This window comes from Triticum urartu, chromosome 3, assembly GCF_003073215.2.
Source record: "Triticum urartu cultivar G1812 chromosome 3, Tu2.1, whole genome shotgun sequence".
NCBI classification, from domain to species: Eukaryota; Viridiplantae; Streptophyta; class Magnoliopsida; order Poales; family Poaceae; genus Triticum; species Triticum urartu.
Genome location: NC_053024.1, coordinates 677,435,122 through 677,448,732, shown reverse-complemented (window position 1 = coordinate 677,448,732; position 13,611 = coordinate 677,435,122).

Here is a 13,611-nt window from a genome sequence, read left to right as displayed (position 1 = left end):
TACAAGAGTTGATCTACCATGAGATCGTAATGGCTAAACCCTAGATATCTAGCCTGTATGATTATGATTGCCTCTATGGACTAAAACCTCTGGTTTATATAGACACCAGAGGGGGCTAGGGTTGTACAAAGTAGGTTTATAGAGAAAGGAATCTTCATATCCGAACGCCAAGCTTGCCATCCACGCAAAGGAGAGTCCCATCCGGACACGGGGAAAGTCTTCTATCTTGTATCTTCACGGCCCATTAGTCCGGCCCATGTTGCATATCCCGGATGCCCGAGGACCCCCTCATCCAGGACTCCCTCAGTAGCCCGTGAACCAGGCTTCAATGACGATGTGTCCCGCGCGCAGATTGTCTTCGGCATTGCAAGGCGGGTTCCTCCTCTGAATACTTTAAAGTAGTTGATCAACAAGAACTATGTTCGGATCTGTTTAATAGGTCAACCCTCCAACCATAAAAGTATAATACTTAAAATAAGATATATCCATCGACAGCTTTCTCCAGCAAAACGTCACACTTAGCTCTGCTATCATTTCAAACCGTTTTTGGGCCTCCCGCCTCGCGTTTTAACATGCAACTCCTATCGAGACGTCTTGTCAAAGCAGAGATTGTGTCCCCTTATTGCGGGATTCTCATCAATACGAGTTTTGTAATCTAACCGTGTTGTTCGCACAACCCCTTGGGAACAGGTGAGTTTTAAGGCTCAAGGGAGGGGGGGCTTGATATTCGCAGTCCATATAAGTGGATAGAATCCAACTCTTCCGTCCCATGGCTCATTCTCTCTCTGCCTCCCCATCCTCGAGCTCCAGCGCCCAAGTTCCAAGTTTTTCTCCCGTCCGCAACTCCTCTGACCATGGCCGGCTCTTGGGGCAAGTGGATGGCTTCCTCTGTCACGGAGGAGAACATCATGGAGCTGCGGGAGGCGCGGTATCTAACCGCGGAAATCAAGCACAGGCTCCCCGATCCGGTGGAGGTCATCCCCACTCCGGAGCCCAGTGAGAGGGTGGTATTCATCCCCCACTTCCTCCGCGGACTCATATTCGCCCTCCACCCCTTAGTGAGGGGTCTCATGTTCTACTACGGGCTAGATTTTCACGATCTGGCCCCAAATTCATTCCTCCACATCTCAGCGTTCATCGTTGTGTGTGAGGCCTTCCTCCGCGTCCCTCCACACAACGGCTTATGGCTCAAGATTTTCAACATGAAGCCGAAGGTGGTCGATGGGCAACACGCAGACTACGATGGCGCCATGGTGAGCAAGCTCCCCAAAGTCAACTGGCCAAAGGGAGTCTTTGTGGACACCGTCAGGATATGGCAACAGGAATGGTTCTATATCATAGAACCCCGCGGCCCTAAGTGGACAGCCGCTCCAGCCTTCAGATCCGGACCCCCGCTAAGGCTCACATCCTGGACCGACAAGGGTCCGAACTGGGGGTGGGTCAATGAGGTGCTGCTTCTATAGAAATGCATCCAAGGTATGATAGCAAAGGACATTACCCTCGCTGATGTGATCCAAGTGATGTTGATCCGTCGAGCACTTCCCTGCTAGCGGCGGCACCTCAAAATGTGGGAGTTCAATCCAGAAGGGCCGCGGACCCTACAACGGTTCTACGGCACAACACGTAAGGGGATCTAGAAGCTGCTTTTTAAGAAACATAAGTCGTGGCCAAAGTCATCGGACGATGGCAGGCTCGTTGGCTTAGATGGAAGAGAAGCTAAAGGCCGCGCAAGCGGAGAAGGAACATGCCGAAATGCAAGAGGCCGTTGGTCAACGTGTACTGACATGGACCAGGGATGAAAAGAACGAGTTGTAGGATGCCAATACCCAGCTCGGCGAAGAGCTGAAGGATGTGTGGGCCCAACTAGCGGACGCTATAAAGGAGAACAAAAAGCTGCGAGGCGGCATATTCAGTATGCCTTTCAACTTATTGTCATACAGTTCACTGAGGCGACTTTTGATAAGTTTATTCCTGTAGGTATTTTGATTGGGCGGCCCGAAGAAGAGGCATCCAGCTTCCAAGGTGATCTGTTACAAGAGTTGTCCGAAGTGTATGAGCGAGCTCGGAAAGCGATGCGGAGCGTTGCCAAGGCTTTATAGCCATCCGCATCCCCTCCAGGAAGTATGAAAGAGCTTGTGAAGTTTTTCAAGGGAGCTCGGCACCGCTTTAGATTATGGAAAATATCTGCTTGCTGGGAAGGCACACGAGAGGCCTGGGCCATGGTGAAAACATGGTATACCGGACTTGATCCGAATCATATGGCCCGGGTCGGACCTTGGGGTCAGATGGACGAGAGATTCCAGTGAGCTTGGTATATGACCAATTAAAGATAGCCCCCAAGTTTTCACAACAGAACTGTAAGCTAGATAGCCATTTAGACGGTATAGAGGAAGAAGTTTTTCAGTCCAAGTGACTATGTACTTCAATTGACAATTTTGTCCCTAGCCGAATTGTAAAACGATTGTCATGGCACACCTTTTCGCTTCGACCTCCGGACCCGAAGGTACAGAGTGTTCTGAATACCGGACCGACAATAAATACCAGGGCACGAGTGGAAACTAGGCATAGGGGTCATAGTTGCTTGAATAGACAAGTTGTATTCGGCTAGCTATGTTATATTACTTATTGATTGTAAGAAACATCTTCCAAAGTGAATAGTTCAGTTAAAGGTTCCTGTCCCTGGGTGAGCATGTGTTAGTATGCATGCCCAAACTGAGATTCGAAAAATCGCAGTATACATAATATCTGGGGGTTCATAGTGCAATGAGGGTAAAACGTCTTTAGTCCACCGACCGATTATTCCCTTAAGAACGCTAGCTTTCGGCTTCACCCAGTCTGAGGCACAAGTCCGGATGACCCAGCTGTAACAATCGCAGAGGTGCTCCCTTTATGCCCTAGCCGAACTAACGGGAACGTAGGGCATAAGCACAGGAACCAGGCAACCCAGCTTGGCCAAAACTGAAGTCAGAAAGGTGCATATGATGGCGAAGAAAAGGTATATATGAGAAAAGGACATATATGTGGCAAGCTTGATGCTCGGAGAATAATAATAAGCTTCTGTAAAAGAAGCCCCCAGGTGTTATGGACGTATACATTTAAGGATGTGTACCTCATAAGTGTGCAGTCTAGCCACACAAGAGCTACAAAGCTAAAGAAAAATATTTAAAGAGAGAGAAAATGAAAATATGAGAAAAAGAAGACAAACAATGAGTCCGGCTCTAGGTGTAGAATCTTCGGAGTCTGGCGGCATTCCATGGGTTTGGCTCTAAGCGATTATCCCATGCATCACGCAGACGGTACGCGCCTCCAGTGAGAACTTCATCTATAATGAGGGGACCTTCCCACTTGGGCTTGAATTTGTCCCTTTTCTTTTCTGGCAAGTGTAGAACGAGTTCACCAATATTGTAAGTCTTGGCCCGCACCTCCCTGCTTTGGTATCTGCGAGCTTGTTGTTGATAGAATGCAGAACGGGCTTTTGCAATATCGCGCTCCTCCTCCAGGGCATCTGGACTGTCATGCCAATCTAGCTCGGCTTCTCTCTCTTCGTACATGCGCACTCGAGGTGAGTCATGAATAATGTCGCAGGGCAAAACAGCCTCCGCGCTGTACACCATGAAAAATGGTGTGTGACCGGTAGTGCGATTGGGCGTGGTCCGCAGCCCCCAGAGTAGGGAGTCGACCTCCTCGACCCAATGTTTGTCTATCTCTTTTAAAGACCGTACTAGTCTAGGCTTAATGCCGCTCATGATAAGACCATTAGCTCGTTTGACTTGACCGTTTGTTTGGGGGTGAAAGACGGAGGCATAATCAAGCTTGATGCCCAGGTTAGCAAACCATCTTTTCACTTCATCGGCTATAAAATTGGAGACGTTATTGGTGATGATGCTGTGTGGGACACCATAACGATGCACGACATCGGATATAAAATCTATCACTGGTCCAGCTTCGGTCGTTTTAACTCGCTTGGGCTCTATCCACTTAGTGAATTTATCTACCATGACCAGCAGATATTTTTTCTTATAGCTTCCCCATTTGAGGGGGCCGGCCATATCAAGCCCCCAGACCACGAAAGGCCAAGTAATGGGGATTGTTTGTAAGGCGGTAGGCGGCATATGGATTTGATTGGTGAAAAGCCGGCTCCCACACAACGTTGGACAAGGTTATGTGCATCTGCTTGGGCTGTCAGCCAGAAGAAACCGGTACAGAAGGCCTTGCTTACAAGAGCCCGGGCTGCGGCGTGGTGACCGCCCAGACCAGCATGGATTTCGGCCAGGAGCTGTCGTCCCTCTTCTTCGGAGATACATCTTTGAAGTATTCCGGTAGCACTCTTCTTGTAGAGCTCTCCTTCATGAACCTTGTAGGCTTTCGAGCATCGAACGATGCATCAAACCTCATTCTGGTCCTCAGGGAGCTCTCGCCTATTAATGTAGGCCAAGAAGGGTTCGGTCCATGGGGCAATTATTGCCATTATTAGATGGGCCGACGGTGTTGTTTCGGTGGCTGAGCCCCCGATGATATCGGTATTGTGTTCGGATTGTTGGGGTATAGTTGGATCCGGACTAGTGTTGCCGCTCTCATCCTGCCACACCACAGATGGCTTGAACAGCCTTTCCAAAAAGATGTTAGGTGGGACGGGGTCACGCTTGGCGCCCATGCGAGCAAGGATATCCGCCAATTGATTACTTTCTCGAGCCACATGATGAAACTCGAGTCCCTCGAGCCGAGCTGATATTTTGAGTACGGCGTTACGATAGGCCGCCATCTTCAGATCCTTAGCGTCTAAGTCTCTGTTTATTTGGCATATTGCGAGGTTTGAATCCCCGCTCACCTCCAAGCATTGTATGCCCATAGAGACAGCCATCCGAAGACCGTGCAATAAGGCCTCGTATTCGGCTGCGTTATTGGAGTCTGTGTATAATATTTGGATTACATACTGCATTGTGTCTCCTGTGGGGGACGTTAAGACAACGCCCACTCCTAAACCGGCCAACATTTTAGAGCCATCGAAGTGCATGACCCAGCTGGAATACGTACCTTACTCTTTAGGGAGTTCGGCCTCTGTCCATTCGGCGACAAAGTCAGCCAATACTTGGGATTTAAAGGCTCGGCGTGGTTTGTATGTGATATCAAATGGCAAGAGCTCAATTTCCCACTTGGCAATCCAGCCTGTAGCGTCGCGGTTGTTTGTTATGTCATTGAGTGGTACTTCTAAAGCCACCATGATCGAGCACTCTTGGAAGTAGTGCCGTAGCTTCCGGGATGACATGAAGACCGCGTATGCTATCTTTTGGTAATGAGGGTACCGGGATTTGCATGGTGTGAAGACAGTGGATACATAGTGTACCGGTTTCTGAAGTCGGAATTTATGTCCGTCCTCCTCTTGTTCGACAACGAGCACCACACTCACCACCTGGTGTGTTGTAGAGATGTATAATAACATGGGTTCGCCGACGTTTGGTGTGGCCAGGATTGGGTTGCTCGCTAAAAGAGCTTTTATTTCTTCCAGTCCAGCCGTTGCCACGTCCGTCCACTCGAAGTGGTCGGTGCGTTGGAGTAAGCGGTATAGTGGCAATGCTTTTTCTCCTAATCTGGAGATATAGCGGCTTAAAGCTGCCACACATCCGACTAGATTTTGGACCTGTTTAAGGTCTGTTGGTGTAGCCAATTGTGACAAAGCTCAGATTTTGGCTGGGTTTGCCTCAATTCCTCTATTGGAAACGATGAAGCCCCGCAGTTTTCCGGTGGGAACGCCAAAGACACAGTTTTCTGGATTGAGCCTGATGTCATATGCGCGGAGGTTGTCGAATGTGAGACGCAATTCATCTACTAGTGACTCGACGTGCTTAGTTTTGATGACGACGTCATCCACATATGCTTAGACCATTTTGCCGATTTGTTTCTCCAGGCATGTTTGAATCATGGATTGGCAGGTGGCGCTGGCATTTTTCAGCCCGAAGGGCATAGTGTTGAAGTAAAAAGGCATGTATGGGGTCTTGAACGTTGTCGCGGCTTGATCAGATTCCTTCATTTTGATTTGATGGTATCCGGTGTATGCGTCGAGGAAACACAGTGAGTCGTGTCCTGCAGTAGCGTCAATGATCTAATCGATGCAGGGGAGGGGGAAGGGATCATTAGGGCATGCCTTGTTGAGGTCTTTGAAATCGACGCACAGGCGCCAGGATTTATCCTTCTTTGGTACCATCACTAGGTTTGCTACCCAGTCCGGATGTTTTATTTCTCTAATGAACCCGTCCTCAATTAACTTGGCATTTCCTCCCCCATAGTTTGTCGTTTGGGTTCGGAAAAGCACCGAAGTGTTTGCTTGACCGGCTTGTATCCCTTCAATATGTTGAGGCTGTGCTCGGCCAACCTGCGAGGGATTCCTGGCATGTCAGAAGGGTGCCAGGTGAATATGTCCCAGTTCTCGCGTAGGAACGTGTGCAATGCGGTGTCGACTGTAGGGTCCAGCTGTGCCCCGATGGAGGTTGTCTTCTTGACGTTCGTTGGGTGAACTTGAAATTTGACTATTTCGTCTGCTGGTTTGAAGGAGGTGGATTTGGGGCGCTTATCGAGGATTATGTCGTCCCTGTCCACCATGGAGCGTAGTGCGGTCGATTCTTTGGCCGCAAGGGCCTCGGATAGTGCCTCGAGGGCCAGAGATGCGATTTTGTTTTCAGCGCGGAGTGCGATGTCCGGATCACTGGCGAGAGTGATAATACCGTTGGGACCGTGCATCTTGAGCTTCATATACCCCTAATGAGGTATGACTTGAAAGTGCGTGAATGCATCCCGCCCTAACTGGGCATGATATCCACTATGGAAAGGGGCCACTTGGAAGGTTATCTCTTTGGACCGATAGTTCTCCGGCGTGCCGAATACCATGTCGAGCTTGATTTTTCCCGCGCATCTTGCTTCTCGACTGGGAATGATTCCTCGAACGGTCGTATCACTTTGCTCGATGCGGCTTCTGTCTATTTGCATTTTACTGAGTGTGTCCTCGTAAATGAGGTTTAATCCGCTGCCGCCGTCCATGAGCACTTTAGTAAGTAAAAAGCCATCCACAATTGGGTTGAGGACCAAGGCGGCCGGTGCCTGGACTAAACGGCATTTTGGTTCGTCGTTGGCATTAAAAGTTATTGTCCTGTCGTTCCAGGGATTTATTGTTGCGACTTGGCAGACTTCAGCGAGGTCACGGAGTGTTCTCTTACGCCGACTGTTTGAAGCGAAAGTCTCAAAGACCATCAATACTCTGAGGTTGTCATCTTTCGGAAAGTGTGGCTCTGAGGTATTTTTGGTGAGGATATCCTCGCCGCTCTTGGCTACTTGCCGAAGTATCCAACATGCTCTAAGGCTGGGGGTTGGTTCGGTATCCGGTGTCGTGTATATTTTGCATGGCCTATCAAGCCATCCTTCAAGAATGGTGCCACGTCTCGTAATGGTTTTAATTTCCTTGCCTACGGGGTCGGGTGCCCCGTGAGGGTGCATCCTTTTTGCCCTCCAGGGAGGTGGCGTGAAGGCCGATGGTTCCCAGCGAGCTGTCTGAGTTTTCCAGGCGCTTTGCATTGCGTATTACTTCTGTACTATGGTTGCCAAGTCAGCGAAGTGTAGTATGCAACGGCGGTTGAGGGCGTTAAGGATTCCTTTGTTCGTGCAATTATTGCGGAATGCTGAAATCGCGTCCTCGTCGCGGAAATCTTTCATCTTGTCCTTGACAAGGAGGAATATGGCCCAAAAGTGATGGACTGTTTCCTGAGGCTGCTGCCGTACATACATGAGGTCGCATATATCCGGGGGACCAGAATTTCTTGGCAAATATTGCTTGTGGTGGGTGGGTGGCGTTAAATCCGAACCCTGACCCAATGTGGAGTCCGGAGTTTGAAGAACTTCCGAGTTTATTAGTTCGGGATCCGGGATGTCCAATGATTCCTTCAGCTCAATGTCCGATTCTAAGTTCGGAGGACCAGGAGTGTCACCCCACAGATGAGTATCCGACTCTCTGAGCTCGGAAATCCGAACGTAGCTTGTTTTCAGTATAGGGGAAGAGCTATTGTTGCTTTGCTCCTCTACGACCGCTATCTGATGGGTGATCGGTGGAGATTTGATTTCTCTCTAATCGGATTTAAGCCCAATCTGATCATAGTCCGTTGCGACTCCCAGGGTGGCAATGCGATATAGGAGCTCGTTTAAGGACGACAAATCCGCCGTATCCATCTACTTGGAGTATTCGGAGTCGACACGGAGACGATTTTCAATGACTTGGGAAGACATCATCGGCTTAAAGGCCGAACGGCCAGCCATGGTAAAGCTGCCCAGCCGGAGGTTTTGTCCTGAGGCCAGGGCTCCTCCGGAAGTGATATCATCCTTGATAACAAGGCAATCCATCAAACCTGTTGTCGACGCAACAGAGGAACTCTCAATGAAAGAACCAATGTCTATGTCAAAACCGACAGATCTCGGGTAGGGGGTCCCGAACTATGCGTCTAAGGATTGATGGTAACAGGAGACAAGGGACGCGATGTTTTACCCAGGTTCGGGCCCTCTTGATGGAGGTAATACCCTACGTCCTGCTTGATTGACTTTGATTAGTATAGGGGTTACAAGAGTTGATCTACCACGAGATCGTAATGGCTAAACCCTAATTGTCTAGCTCATATGAGTATCATTGCCCCTACGGAATAAACCCTCCGGCTTATATAGACACCGGAGGGGGCTAGGGTTGTATAGAGTCGGTTTACAAAGAAAGGAATATTCATATCCGCATGCTAAGCTTGCCTGCCACGCCAAGGAGAGTCCCATCCAGACACGGGAGGAAGTCTTCTGTCTTGTATCTTCATGGCCCATTAGTCCGGCCCACGTCAGATAGCCCGGACGCCTGAGGACCCCTTAATCCAGGACTCCCTTAGTAGCCCCCAAACCAGGCTTCAATGACGGTGTGTCCGGCGCACAGGTTGTCTTCGGCATTGCAAGGCGGGTTCCTCCTCCAAATACTTCAAAGCATCTGACCCGAGGAGTTATATTCGACTTTTCATTTAATGTCATACACTTTGGCTCCCGCGCCTTCGTCTCTTCTGGTTCCACGTGTCGAACAAATACAAAAGGTCAGAGTATTTTTTGCACATAACACCCTGGCCATAAAAAAGGCATCTATTTAAAAGGATTGGATCTCAGATACCATTCCACACCAGGCGGAAAATCCTTAGAGCTCGCTAGGAGAAACCACTCAAACATGGCCAGTGCTCCCAGTTCTTCCTCCTGCCCTTATGGCTCCGAAAAAGGTGATTGGGAGAGATGCTCAGTATCCCATGCCGAGCTGACCAAGATCCAGGCGCAAGGCTACCTTCCCCCTGCGGATCTAGTCCCAGTGCGAGCGGGATTAATTTCCTTTACGGGCGAAGCCCTGGCGGAAAATTTCCCGAATCCTTTAGAAGGGGAGCGAGTGTGCTTCGTGTCCTTTCTCTTGAGAGGCGTTGGATTTCCAATCCATCCTTTCCTCCGAGGTCTCCTGGGGTATTATGGCCTCTAACTACACAATCTTACACTGGGCTCCATTCTACACATCGCGGGATTTGTCGCTCTTTGCGAGCTGTTCCTAGGCTACGAGGCCCGTTTTGAGTTATGGAGGAAACTGTTCTGCCTCGTCCCTCGCTCCCAAAAGGGATCCATATTCGAGGTGGGCGGCGCCGAGATATGGCGCATAGCCAGAACCAGATACCTGTCTGGCACGCCGGAGAAGGCGTCTGAGGAGTGGCCCTCGGAGTGGTTTTATATTGAAGATGTCGCTCTTGCCGACCCAGTCCAAATGGGCCTTCCCGAATTTTCCAGCGCACCATTGAAGAAGCGCCACAGCTGGCACCCTCGGAGCCTAGAGGAGGAAGATAGCGCGGAAGTCAAGATGTTAATGGACAAGATAAAAATACTTGCCCAATTCGGACTATCCATGATTGAGGTCATGGCAATTTCCATAACGCGAGGCGCCCAACCACTCCAATCTAGAGGACTCACCATGTGGAACTACAACGGGGAGGATGATACATCTCGCTACGGGCGCAAGGGTCCGGATGACTTTGCTGCCCTGGCCACCATGTTGGCAGATCTTTATAGAGGGGAGAAAGAAGAATTCACCCATCTTCAGTGTCGGGACGGATTCTCCATGTACAACCCCCTAGCTGGGTAAGCTTTCAATCCAGAATCTAATTCAATCCTTATCTTAAGACACAACTAGCTGGACTCAAACCGACCATCTTTAATAGGAATGGTGGAAGGCCATCGCGGGGATCTATAGCCCTGCTCCGCAGCCGGAGAATCATATCCGGGACCTAGATCCCGGATTTGAGGAGGATCCGGATATATTTGTAGAGCTTAAGGAGGGGGTCTTCTATCAGGCGAGCTACGACGGCACAGAAGTGGCCATTGTAGCCGATTACCTCGGTCTCCTACCATCTTCCCACGTAAGTGCCCAGGGAGCATCTCCTCCAAAAGAGCTTCCTCGTTATGCCTCACCCATCACACTGTCTCGTGCTCCGAAGGGGAGGCGCTCGGCGCGTCATGCTGCACCAGAGGCGTCTCGAGGGAGTCCTAGATTAGGGGGTGTCCGGATGGCGGGACTATACCTTCAGCCGGACTCCTGGACTATGAAGATACAAGATTGAAGACTTCGTCCCGTGTCCGGAAGGGACTTTCCTTGGCGTGGAAGGCAACTTTGGCAATACGGATATGCAGATCTCCTACCATTGTAACCGACTTTGTGTAACCCTAACCCTCTCCGGTGTCTATATAAACCGGAGGGTTTTAGTCCGTAGGACAACATACACAACAACAATCATACCATAGGCTAGCTTCTAGGGTTTAGCCTCTCCGATCTCGTGGTAGATCTACTCTTGTACTACCCATATCATCAATATTAATCAAGCAGGACGTAGGGTTTTACCTCCATCGAGAGGGCCCGAACCTGGGTAAAACTTTGTGTCCCTTGCCTCATGTTACCATTCGGCCTAGACGCACAGTTCAAGACCCCCTACCCGAGATCCGCCGGTTTTGACACTGACATTGGTGCTTTCATTGAGAGTTCCTCTGTGTCGTCGCCGTCAGGCTCGATGGCTCCTATGATCATCAATAGCGATGCAGTCCAGGGTGAGACCTTCCTCCCTGGACAGATCTTCGTCTTCGGCAGCTTCGCACTGCGGGCCAATTCACTTGGCCATCTGGAGCAGATCGAAAGCTACGCCCCTGGCCGTCAGGTCAGATTTGGAATTTTAAACTACACGGCTGACATCCGCGGGGACTTTATCTTCGACGGATTCGATCCACTGCCGAGCGCGCCGCACTGTCCCGGCGAGCATGATCTAGCTCTGCCGCCAAACAGTGCCCTGGAGGCCGCACCCGCATTGGCTCCGACCCTTAATTCGGAGCCAACTGCGCCAATCGAGGATGGGCGGTTGGACGCCGCCTCAGGGGCTGCGATCCCAACGGCGATTGAGCCAAACACCAGCCCCGCACTCTGCGAGATTCGTGACTCCAAGGAGCCGGACTCCTCTCCGAACTCCGAACCCTCCGCGCCCCTGCCGATCGAATCCGATTGGGCGCCGATCATGGAGTTTACTGCCGCGGACATCTTTCAGCACTCGCCTTTCGGCGATATTCTAAAGACACTGGAGTCTCTCTCTTTATCAGGAGAGCCCTGGCCGGACTACGGTCAGCAAGGTTGGGGTAAGGACGATGAAGAAATTCAAAGCCCACCCACCACCCACTTCATAGCCACTGTCGACGATTTAACCGACATGCTCGACTTCGACTCCGAAGACATTGACGGTATGGACGCCGATGAAGGAGATGATGAAGAACTAGCGCCTACTAGGCCCTAGAAAGCCACCTCGTCATATGACATATACATGGTGGACACCCCAAAAGAAGGAGATGGCGATGGAACAGCGGAGGATGACCCCTGCAAGAAACAGCCTAAGCGCCGGCGTCATCGGCGCCGCTCAAAATCCCGCCAAAACAAATACGGTGATTCCAGCACGGGGGATAATAATACTCCGAAAAGTGCCGAAGAAAACCCCCTCCAGCAAGATTTAGCACAGGAGGATGGAGAAACCAGCCCTCATGAGAGAGCGGCTGACAGAGAGGTTGAGGACGATAATTATATGCCTCCCTCCGAAGACGAGGCAAGCCTCGACGACGACGAATTTGTCATGCCAGAGGATCCCATCGAGCAAGAGAGTTTTCTACGCAGGCTTATGGCCACGACAAGAAGCCTCAAGAAAAAAACAGCAACAACTTAGAGCTGATTAAGATTTGCTAGTCGACAGATGGACTGAAGTCCTTGCGGCCGAAGAGCATAAACTCGAACGCCCCTCCAAGAGCTACCAAAGTGCAGGTTGCTACCCCGATTAGAGGAGGAAGCACTTGATGCGGCCGACCGGCCACCTCGTGGCCGCGACAGAGAGGCCTCTCGGCCCACCACTCAAGCCGCACCCCGTACCAAGGCACGGGAATATGCGCCGGACTTACGAGATATGTTGGAGGACAAGGCAAGGCAAACAAGATCGATCTACGGATCGCGTGGGCGCCCCACCGCTCGAGATGGTATCCGTCATGCCGGCCACAAATTCGGTAGGGCCGAACGCAGTAGACAAAGCTCATTGGAGCTACGTCGTGATATAGCCCAGTACAGAGGCGCCGCACACCCACTATGCTTCATAGACGAAATAATGGATCAACAATTCCCCGAGGGTTTCAAACCCGTAAATATCAAATCATATGATGGCACAACAGATCCTACGGTATGGATCGAGGATTATCTCCTTCATATCCACATGGCCCGCGGCGATGATTTCCACGCCATCAATACCTCCCACTCAAGCCTAAAGGACCAGCTCGGCATTGGCTTAACAACTTGCCAACAGGATCAATCAGTTGTTGGGAGGACCTGGAAGCCGCATTCCTCGACAATTTCCAGGGCACTTATGTGCGACCCCCAGACACCGATGACCTAAGTCACGTAATTCAGCAGCCAGAGGAATCAGCCAGGCAATTCTGGACACGGTTCCTAACAAAGAAAAATCAAACAGTTGACTGTCCGGACGCTGAGGCCCTAGCAGCCTTCAAGCACAATATCCGTGACGAGTGGCTTGCCCGGCACCTTGGACAGGAAAGGCCGAAGTCTATGGTAGCACTCACGACACTCATGACCCGCTTTTGCGCGGGAGAAGACAGCTGGCTTGCTCGTAGCAACAATATGACCAAGAACCCTAGTAATTCGGATACCAGGGACAGTAGTGGCAGGTCGCGTCGCAACAAGCAGAAGCGCCGCATTAACAGCGACAATGTTGAGGATACGGCAGTTAATGCCGGATTCAGAGGCTCTAAATCCGGTCAGCGGAAAAAGCCATTTAAAAGGAATCCTAGGGGCCCGTCCAGTTTGGACCGAATACTCGACCGCTTGTGCCAGATACATGGCACCCCCGAAAAGCCGGCCAATCACACCAACAGGGATTGTTGGGTGTTCAAGAAGGCAGGCAAGTTAAACACCGAAAATGAAGACAAGGGGCTGCATAGCGATAACGACGAGGAGCCCCGGCCGCCGAACAACAGTGGACAGATGGGTTTTCC